Here is an 11,634-nt window from a genome sequence, read left to right as displayed (position 1 = left end):
GAACTGGAAAAGTTTTGGTTTAACTTAAAATTTTTCTCTGAAAGCTCAAGGAAATCTAAAATCCTCAACAGTGTAGTAGAACAGTAGTACAGGAGAGAGGCAGACTTGGTTAGGATGGCCATTTGCCAGCTGGTGTCTTTAGTTGGAAATTATCCATTTAGTCATTAGTCATTGAGTACCTACTATGTGCCAGCCACACGTTAGACCCAGGAGATAGATGGCCTGCAAAACAGTCATGGTCCCTGCCTTTGTGAGGGGTGGAGTTGAGTATGAGAGGTTATGAGCCCCAATTTCTCCATCTGTAAAATGGAAGCATTAGTATCTTATTATGTGAGGTTGTTGGATGAATTAAATGAGAAAATATATACAAAACCCAGAGGACAGGGCCTGCATATAGGAAGTGTCAAATGAAGGCTCCCCTACGCCCTTCTTCCCCTCAGCCTGCATGTGACGTCTACTGAGGCTTTTAATTTTTTCTTCTCTCTAGTTCTCTGCAGGTGACCTGACTTGATATTCACTCGCTTATATGTTCACTACTGGGGGTGTGTAACAGAGGCTGAAAATAAAGCAAGTCAGGAGGCTGATCTACTTACCAGAACCGGACTTGGTTCAGAAGTTCTCCCAGAAAGGTCCAACAGGAGGAATTCTTAGGTCATCTGGGGTAAGGGGAGTCTCATTGAGAATGTTGCTCAAAAGATGAGGCAGAAACACTGGGAGCTTAAAACTTCCTCTGGATACACCCAAGATACCTTAACTAAGAGAAGGGAGTAAACCAGAGTGAGTTTTCTTTTTTTTTTCAGGCTTTCATGAGGACATTTTACTCTGCGAGTGAGGATGTGCCCCCCACCCTCTTCATCATCCTCCCCTTCATCCCAATACCTGCTATTGCCCATTCCTCAACCTCATTGTCATCTCAACTCCCACCGTCATCCATTCCCACCCCTGTCCCCTCTCCACTCCATTCATTCGTGTCACTGCATCATTAAGATTATCGCCATTCTCTGTATCACGAAATATCCTCATCACTGGTTTGGAAGATGCGACCAGATTTGGTTGGCCTTTCTTTCGCTCATGGATGCATCAATAAGTTTGTTGTGCTTCTTAAATTTCTAGATGTTCCCCATTCGGTAGTTCTATGATGCATAGTCCCTTATCTCATATGTTTTAATGCCTCTGAACTTACGATGTACCCTAAAAAAATGTCAAAAGACAATTTCCAGCCACAGACAGAAGGATGAGTTATGACCGTCTCGTCATTGCCTTAGCATTCTCGTAGAATAGGTCATTGGATTTACAAAGATGGGAGAGCCTGGGGTGACTGATTCCTATGTCTTGGAGAATTACTACTCAGATACAGAATATCTAACTAAAGCAAGGACTGATTTCCGAATGGGGCAGTTCAAGTTCCTTTAATACAGAATTCCATGAAGGGAAAAGCAAAAGTTTGACTTTAACCAAATAGAAAGTTTTGACAAAACCCTGACATTCTGCCATATGCTTCAGATGATAGTGTCACTCCTAAAGTCCCTATATAGCCAGGACTAGGGGCATAGAACTAAGGGAAGCAGCATGTCACTCTGATGCTATGCATAATTGCTGGTGTCTAGAAAGATTCATTCAGAAGACCCTTTGGGCACTAAATTGATTATCAATTATCTTTTTACTATGGATTGGCTACTTTAAATTTAATTTTATAAATGTCTACTGATGATCTCTTGGAAATTTTAGATTTATATATATTTATTTTGTATCTCATCTAACAAAATTCTATTTGCTTTTCAAATTCTTCTATTACTTATCTTATGTGTTCCCTACTTACAACAATAACATTTGCAAATGCCTATTTTGATTCCTTATTGTCAATAGTTAAAAAACCTTATTTCTGTTTCTTAGCATATTGCATTGGCTAGAATTTCTATCAGGATCAGTGTATTCAGATTTTCTAATATTTATTTAATCAATTTTGGTCATTATAATATTGTAATTTTTCTAGAAAAAATTACCTGCAGAGTTTTTTCAAGACAATAATATATAGCTGTGTCGCATTTTCTCTATTAATTTTAAAATCTCCCTTGTATCTGCTCTCAAATCCCCCCTTTTCATTCTTAAATTTAGGTAACCCCAATGTTGTAGTATCATGAGTATCATTAAGAAAAATTCTGCATATTGAGAGCTCTGAGTTTCTGATTGGACCCATGCATCAATTCTTTCTTTCTCTTTTTGTTTTGTTAATCTTCACTGGAGGACATTTTTTCCATTGATTTTTAGAGAGAGTAGAAGGGAGGGGGGAGGGAGAGAGGAAGGGAGAGAGAGAGAGGGAGAGAGAAACATTGATGTGAGATACATCCATTTGTTGCCTCCTGAACGTGCTCTGACCAGGGCTGGGGATTGAACCTGCAACTCAGGTACATGCCCTTGACCAGGAATCACACCCTCGACCCTCCAGTGCATAGGCCGACACTCTAACCACTGACCAATGCCGGCCAGGGCTGTCTTACTTATTTCTACATGCTAAGACCAAGCAGGGTAGAACCTGAAGTCCTATTAATTTTCAGGGGAGTAACCATAGAGAATATTTTGGAGTACAAGGTATCAGTCCTTTTTCTATGCATATACAATACATGTAAATGCAATTTTATTTTTACACAGCTGGGATCACATATTGTTCTGCAAACCTGTTTTTCTTTTCAGTATGTTCTTTAATGACTTCCTAACATTCTGCAATGTGGATGAACCAGATGCTATTTACTCCCTTTCCTGTTGTTTTATAGTCAGGTTGATCCATTTGTTTGCCACCATAAGTAATTTTATAATGAACATTTTTGTAAATAAATATTTGTTCACATTTCCAATTATTTCCTTAGGATGAAATCCTGGAGTATGAATAATTTCAGCATCCTTGATACATATTGCCAAATTACCCTTTAGGAATTTGAACTAATTTATACTCCCACCTGCAGTGCATGCGTGCCTAACCTGCTCAGCTGTCACCAATGCTGAGTTTTCTTTAATCTTTGCAAATGCAATAGATTACAAATAAAATCACATTGCTGTCTTAATTTGCATTTCTTTGATTGTGAGGAGGTTGAACCTTTTAAAACTCCTTTATTTGCCATTTATAGTTCTTCTTATGTGAATTTTGTCTGTCCTTGGACTGTGTTTCCCCATGTCAGCATTTATCTTCTTATTGCTTTAAAGGTAACCTGACCCTTAAGAAAACCTTAAGAATAATAACTCCTTGTCACATGTGTTGGAAATATTTTTCTCAATTTGTTGTTGATTTTTTAATTTCTATAGTTGGGGTTGATCCATTTTTTTGAGATTTATTTCTTTGCATTAATTCTTAGTGAATTTAGATAAATATTGACTTCAGTTTTCTCCTGGAGAGGCAATTTAGAGCTTTTTGGTGGGTTTGGCACAGAGTTCCTTACTTAACGCCAGTGGAAAAACAGGCCTCCTTTATTGGGAGAGAGCACCCTCTTCACATGAGACCATGGTTTTGGGAAGAAAGAAAATGGAGAAACCATTTGGAGAAAGAAAATGGAGAGTGGTTTGCTACCCAGCTCACCCAGTCATCTGGCTCAGCCTGGCCATCTTGGGGTAGCATGTGTCACAGTCACAGCACGCTCAACCCTGTCCTTTTGAACTTACAGTTTCCTCCTTATGTGTAAATCTTTAGTCTATCGAAGATTAAATTCAGTGCATATTTGAGATGAAGCTCTAATAATTTAGGCACCAGGCACTATAAGTAACACACATGTGTATAACATAATGTAACTAACATAACATAACATAACATAACATAACAACACATAACATAACCTAACATAACCATATGTGTTATCTCTTTTAAGTTTTGTAGCAGCGTGATGAGGTAGATATTGACATAATTTATAGAATAAAAAAACTGAAGCTCAGAGGGTAAGGCAATTTACTGAAAAACTCTGCCTTTGGGACTGACCCAGAATGCTCCTGCCTTTGCCAGTCCATTGGGTGCAGTCCCAGATAGGATCTGGGGTGCTCCAACCCCCCACCTGCCTGATCGTAGGCAGGTCAGTCTCTTCTATGCTCCAGTTTCCCAAATGGCTTTGGGGGGATTTCTAGAGAACGTTCACAGTTCATAAATCTCTCCTTAGCAGGCAAACTTGGATGATTAGGCCACATCCTGGCTTTAGAGCATCTCATCCTGTCTCCCCGAGGGTGCCACCAGCCGTGGCATCCCCAAGTGCAGCTGTTCCACGCAGACTCTCCACTGGGCTCTCCCCCAAGGCCCCGTGCTGCCTCACTCTCGCCGAGTGAGCAGGAGGACGTTCCTGTGCTGTGGGGGCTCCAGCTGCACGCTTTGGTTCGTTGCACCTGGACTTGGCAATCTGATGGCTGTTGGAGCCATCGGTTCTTACTGGCTTCGGGGTGAATTCCCTTTATCTGCCCAGGTAACAATGGTTCCAAGAGGTGAGAGAGACAAAGAACACGTCCTCCCCCTGAAGTATGTTCATTCAATGAGTATCTAATCACAAAACTGCCTGGGCACCAAATGCATTTTATAGTTCTGAGATTTAGAACATTTTTAGTAGTTGCCCTCCCTCCCTCCTTCCCTCCTTCCCTCCTTCCCTCCTTCCCTCCTTCCCTCCTTCCCTCCTTCCCTCCTTCCCTCCCTCTCTCCCTCCTCTCTCCCTCTGTCTCTCTCTCTTTCTCTCTCTCTCCCTCACACACACACACACACACACACACACACACCCTGTTTCCCACCCAAGGTGCTTATACATTGCAAACAACAATTAAGGTTTCAGGTTATAAACAACAGAAATCAACTTTGGCTAATTTCAGGCAAGAGGAAATCTCTTGCAAGGTCACTTGGAACCTCAGGATTGTTAGGGGCTGGCTGGGGGACCAGCTGGATAAGAGCTCTGTGGACATTTGAACCAGGAAGCCCAGCCACTGTCTTACGGCAAGACGGGCCTGGCCAGGAGTCTACACTCTGCAGCAAGTGTCTACAGGCTAGAGTAGTCTCTAGACGCTTCCTCCCACCTCCTCCCTCTCCTTTCAAGACTTAAAGAGGGCACCTGTCTTCTCACTTTAGCCCCTAGCCTGCTCCTACTCCGGACTGCACGGCGGCTTCCCCAGTGAGAAGTGGTCACCTCGACTGGCCCTCCCAAGGGACTGCGCGCCAGGAGAGGCAGTTCTTACAGAGGAAGCTAGAAAGGAGGCATGAACGCTGCACGGGCCTTGGCTGGCCAGGAGAGGAGCTCGGAACAGCCTCAGCCATCTGCATGGAACCGAACTTTCTCCAATACTCGTATCTTCAAGGCTGCCTTGGCCTCCTTCCTCTCGGGTCGCTCTTCCTTCTTCGCATTTGCTCTCCAGCTCATGGCTTCTCCCTGCCATCTGGCTTTAACTTATTCACCCTGGTTCGTTGCACATGTTTTTATATCCTCAAACCTCAAGGAGAGCCAGAGTCTTGGTTCTTATTTTATTGGAGGGTAGGGTCTTTGTTCCTGTCCTAAGACAAGGACTTGGATGTGGGCTCCTTTGTTTATCTGAAAGGTGATCCCAGAAAGCGTAAGTGAGGAAGCAGGGCAAGCAGGGCAGGAAAGAAAGGAAAGCTGAATAAACGGCATCTACGGGGTAGGTTAGAGCTGCGGGCAACTCGAGCTCAGTCCTGCCGGCGACCCTCTGAGACTCTCTGTGTGCACCTTAAAATCTTCCCCCTGGCCAGGAGGAGGCTGATTTTCCCATCGATTTCCACACCCCTTGGTTGGAGGTTGTCCCTGGGGGCATTGGTTCTTGCAGGAGGTGAGCCCACTCAAGGAGTGTTGGATAAATCCTTAGGCAGAGAAGGAAAGATGCAGGAACAGGCACTGTGGGTGGAGTGTGCCAATGCCCTGGAAAGGTCTCTGTCTGCCCCTGTATGTAGGTAACCCAGGAGGGGCGAGGGACAGGGGGGCAGGGCCTCAACGGCATCCGTCAAAGAGGGGGCTCTTCACCCACTATGCAAATGAGTGGATTCATCTCTGTGGGAAACTACATAAACACTGTTATGGAAAATTGATGGAAGACCCCAATGTGTTATCAGACTTTCAGTTCCAATAGGCTCTGCCTTCCCCACCTATGTCCCTTTTTATTTCCTTGTGTCAAAATCACTTTCCGAAATCAAGACCACAAATGAGTTGCTTAAAAAGTTTACATTCACACATATTCCTGGAGTCACACATATTCCATGCACTTCTCACTCGATTCTTTTTTCCAGTTTTACCAACTATAGTCACACTATTTTACATGAGATCCTTGGACTTTCTTCATCATATAACTGGAAGTTTGCATCCTTTGACCAACCTCTCTCCATTTCCCCCCACCCCAACCCCTGGAAACCACCATTCGATCCTGTTTTTATGAGTTTGATTTTTTTTTTCTTCAAATTTAGATTCCACATATAAGTGATACCACGAAGTATTTGTCTTTCTCTGGCTTATTTCACTGAGCTATCCATGGACAGACACTGAGGCTGTTTCCATCTTGGCTCCAGTGAACAGTGCTGCAGTGAGCACGGGGGTGCCGCAATCTCTTCAACATAATGATTTTGTTTCCTTTGGGTATATGCCCAGAAGTAAGATTGCTGGATCACATGGTAGCTTTATCTTTAAATTCTTGAGGAGCTTCCATACTGTTTCCCATCCTCACTCAATTCTTTATTTTAATTTCTACCAGATGAGCCCATGGTCATAAGGCAACATCCAAGTGCAATAACAACCAGTGCATAATCATGTAATAAATAACTATTTTGATGGAGAATTCTCTTTAGCCAGATACCAATATTAGCATACTTATTGATTTGTCTGTTGTTACTATTACCTTTTCACGTGCCTCTTACTAGCATTCAGGTTGTGGCTAATTGTCAGGATTAGTAGTTAGAGTCTTTGGATAGACTTGGGAGGTTTGCTGAGGCCTGGCAATGGATGGGGCACAGGTGCCTCATGTGACTAGTGTTCAGTTTTATGCTCTATACATATGAGCCAAGGGACCTTGACGAGAACTGCACAAGGTGTTTTTGTCAGTGAGCAAGGTTTGACTCACCCTGGAATTTTTGGGTGACTGTTTTCCCATGGTCGACATGCCTTAGCCTTGCCTTTGGCCAGCCTCTGTTGAATAGCCCCTGCAGCAAGAAGCCTCTTGCGTGGCAACGCTTCGGTAGAGAGCACTCAGCACTGGCTAATTGGTCAGGCGGTAAATGGGTCTCCACCAAGAATCCCTGCCACAATTTTGCTCCACTTCTCAGTGAAGATTTAAGAGGCCAGCGGTTTAGTGACTTCTCCACGGCGTTGTCACTTTGACAAGATACTCCAGGGTCATGGACTAGTCTGCACTTGGTATTATCATAAATAATTAAAAGAAAGTCACACTTATCAAAACAAATGCACCAAGCAGTGTGCCTGTTTTGCTGAACCCCATGTTCAAAAGGATTAGAAAGATTTAGAAATTAGCCAAATCTATCTTGAGACACTGCCCCCAAATCGGTAATTGAATATTGATCTACGTCCTGGAGGAAATGACATAATAAACAGCCATGGTTTAATGAAACATGGTGAGGAGGCGAGGCAGCAAAACTGGGTTAGAATCCTGATCCTCTTTATGAATGTGTGCTCAGGCAAACTTGTGTGCGTGGGTTTCTGTTACCGCATTAACGAGAGAGGATAACAATGCCCATCGTTCAGGAGAACTGCAAAGGTGAATTGAGAGGATGTATGAGCAAACACTTTGTAAATTCAATAATGGTATGTAGATGTTACACGCTTTTGTTGTTAAATATGATATATGGCCCACTTCTGCCTTCCCTCTTCCTGGTTTCTCTCTAAGGCAGTTTCTCAACCTCAGCACTGTTGACACTTGGAGATTGATAACTCTGTGGTGGGAGGTGTCCTGTGCGTTGTAGGATGTTCAGCACCATCCTTAGTCTCTACACGCTACATTCCAGTAGCATCATCTCAGTTATGACAGCAAAAAAATGTTCTAGACATTGCCACATGTCCCAGGGGGACAAAATAGAGGAATTGTTGAACAGTTCCTGGAAATTCTTTGGACCTTGCTTCTTTACTAGTTGGTGCCATCTCTATACATTAAAAATGCATTCAGTCATTCTTTGCAACTCTTTCTCCCATTCCATGCTGCTGGGTGAATGTATCAGTCAGATCAGTCTAAGTTACACTGTGGTAACAAACACTCCCTAATCCCAGTTCCTTAAAATAGTATTTATTTCTTGCTCACCCTGACTCTCTATTTCATGTTGGATATGGCTCTCTTGCACACTGTCTATACTTTGGGATCTGGGCTGATGAAGAAGCCCCTATGGGACAATGGGACATTGTAATTCCGTGCTAGGGGGAAAGGAAAGACATGGCATGTCATGAACTGGCTCCCACAGCTTCTATTCAGAAGTGACACTGGCCAGCCCTGTCCATATTTTACTAGCCGAGGTAAGTCAAATGGCCACTCTTGATTTCCACAAGACAGGGCTAGTGAACCCCCTCCCAAGGAGGGACATCCCAGATCATATGGCCAAATTCAACCTCAGTGGGGTGGGGATACGTACTTCTCCCCGAGAGAGGGCAGTGGGTATTTTGAAGAATCATACAATCTACTGCAGTGGGTCAGGTGGTCACATAGCTCCTCCGTGCGCTTTAGATATTTCTGTTTCTCTCCCACTTCTTCCTCAGTTTCTTCTTCCACGTACCAGCTTGAGAGGGCTAAGTTCCCAGGATTAATTTTCTGCCTCGTGGACCTTTCTTTTGGCTTCACCGAAGCTCTGTGTTGGGGCGTTGGGCACATGTGCAGCTGAAATCAAGGTCCTCTTGGATACGTCTTTGCTTTTGCTCACATTTATGGCTCATGTGGGGATTTCACTGAGAAAGCCCTCTAAGGGTTTCAAGCACTGAGGTGGCTAAACCGATCTGCCACCTGTGCAGAGAGAGTGTCACTGCATGCTTGGATGAAAAGTCAAGCAGTCGGTTAGTCACTCACTTGGGTTGTTAGTATAATGACAGTCACTGGATTGGGCTGATTTTGTCACTAAATGATGGAGACTGTCTACTGCTTAACCACCCAGCATAACCTGCCTCCCTGGTGGCCCAGGTGGAATGCATCAGACATCTCATCGCTCTAGTAGTAGCGGGACTATGGAAATGAACTTCACAGTGGGGTCCAGGTCACACTTACAGGACAACTGAGGGTTTCTACACCTGGCTGCATGGGCCAGATTGGTTTCTTTATGACATGGTGTTGGTCAGATATTGGGACAAACACAGACATGTTTTTCAATTTACAAAACACTTTCAAGTCTAGAGTCTTCCCTGGAACTGCTTTTCTGTCTCTGTCCACCTGCAGAACTCCTACTCATCCTTCAAGAACCCACTCAGATGTGAACTCCGTGACCCTTCCCTGACTGTCCCTCCTCAATACAGAGTTTGTTGCTCCATCCTCTGTATTCTTACAATAACTCCTTCCTCTACTGGTCTGCGAATCTCAAGGCAAGGAAGATTTCCCTGCTGGTATTTGTATGCCAGGAAGACACTGTTTTGCCTGGCATTGTGTATGCACGTGGAAGTGAGGCTTGTTTACCGGGCAGCTTACTTTAACTCTTTCCATGACTCTGTAAGCCATACAAGGGAGTGGAGATTTAGAAGGTTTACTCACTTGCCCCAAGTCTGACAGCTGCCGAGGGATGCCAAGGACACAAACCCACTTCTCATGACCACTCTTTCCTCTTCATCAAATTTGGGGGACTGACCATTAGTTTGTGGGGTGCTGGTGGGATGTGGAGCAATCTCAGGGCACTAGGTTTTCCTTTTGCTTTTCTTGTTAAGCTTGAGTCTCTCAGGCACTGGCTTTCGTCTTGTACAGGAGACCCTGACTGGATGCAGTTTAGCTGTCATAAAGCACTGTGTGATATCACTTTGTGACCAAGAGGGATTTGTGGGGAGAATGGGTTGGAGCAGGGCATCTTCAGACACCTGGGAGGAAGCAGAGAAGCCCAGTGGTCTGTCCTGGCCATGTGGTATATAAGAAGAGGAAGGGAGAGGGCCACCCATGTGGGTGACAAGGACAGTGCTTTCTTGACATTATTTTAGCTGTTTAAGGAAAAGAACAGGATACTTTCCCAAGCTGACTCCCCAGGGAAGCAGGGGATTCTTGAGGCTCAGTGGACCAGAGTCAAGAGGCTTCAGGAGCTGGTCTGCGAGTGTGATGAGGCTCCTGACCACCAGTTCCCTTCTGGGAAGGGAGAGGGATGTTCTGAGGGATGAACTTCTATAGACCAAGAAGTTCAGAAGCCACCAGAGGGAGTCCTATTCTGCCTCCTCAATCCCATGAACTGAGCAGTAATTAACAAAGCCCAGAGTGAGACCGACTCTTCATGCTGTCAAAGCAAGAGCAGAAAATTAAAAAACTCCGCCAGTGGTCTACACAGGAGCACCCAAAACATAATAAGTCAAAGGCCCATATGGAGGGTCCACTGTTTGCCTTGCATCTTCCTGACCCAATTTCATGAATTCTCTCAGTAACCCTAAGAGGTAGGACAGCTATTGTCCCCCTTGCACAGCTTGGATAGTATAGTCACTTGGGCATCAAACATGTTATCAGTAATTCTGTGCCAAGCCTGTGCTAAGTGCTGGAGGTGCAACAGTGAACAAGACAGCCAGGGCCTGGGGACCCAGAGAGGTGAAGTCACTTGCCAAGGTCACACAGCTAAGTAAGCGTTGGAACACCTGATTTTTAAAATGCCTTCTGAGCTTATGCCACCACAGATGAACGTTCAGCTGACAAACAGCCGCAGTGCTGGGGTCGGCCAGACAGCCCCTGGGCCCCCCAGGGAGACCGTGCATAGGATTACAAGCAAAGCCCTTTATTGCCCGGAATATCTCAGCTTGTCCTACACGGTCTTCTTTCTCTGGTGAACCACTTACGCCAGGCCTTTTCATACCTCTCTGTGCATAAATCACTAGGCTCTTGTTAACATGCAGATTCTGCTATAACTGGGCCAGGCTGGGGCCTGGGGATGCTGATGCTGGGGTCCATGCACCATATTTTGCAAGGAAGGATTTGGGCCAGCAGTTCCATGCTGGTTTCCACAGGACCCTGGTGTTCAGCAAGATGTTCGTCTTACCATGTCAAATAAGTTTGGGAAATGTTAGATTAGAAGAAGTTAAAAGAGCTTCTTTGCTGCAGGATTTCTCTGAACCGTTAATATGTTTAACATGCATGTGTCTCTCTAAGACATAGACTTGCTTGTGCAGTTTCCCCAAGTTTATTTTACCAGAAAACCCTCATCTTCTCCAGCCCCCTCCTAAGAGTGCCTGTTCACCAATGTGCTTTGTAACACAGTTGAGACATCATGGATCTGGGCTTCCTCCTTCTGGAAGCTTTGTGCCCTCTGCAAGGATGTATTTTCTTCCCAGCTTCTTCTCCCTCCAGCGTCTGCGTGTTTCCTTTCTCGCCTGGGGATAATTCATTAAAGCAACTCTCTCACTCCCTGCCTCCTTCTTCTGATACACCTTTCCACCTCCTAACACCCCGACTAAAAAACACCATCAATATTTCATAAACTCACAGTGACAAATTTATTTTAATGTGGTCCACTGAGAGCTG

Source organism: Miniopterus natalensis, chromosome 7, assembly GCF_054644295.1.
Source record: "Miniopterus natalensis isolate mMinNat1 chromosome 7, mMinNat1.hap1, whole genome shotgun sequence".
NCBI classification, from domain to species: Eukaryota; Metazoa; Chordata; class Mammalia; order Chiroptera; family Miniopteridae; genus Miniopterus; species Miniopterus natalensis.
The sequence above is the reverse complement of the archived record's forward strand: the minus strand, read 5'-3'. Positions refer to the sequence as shown.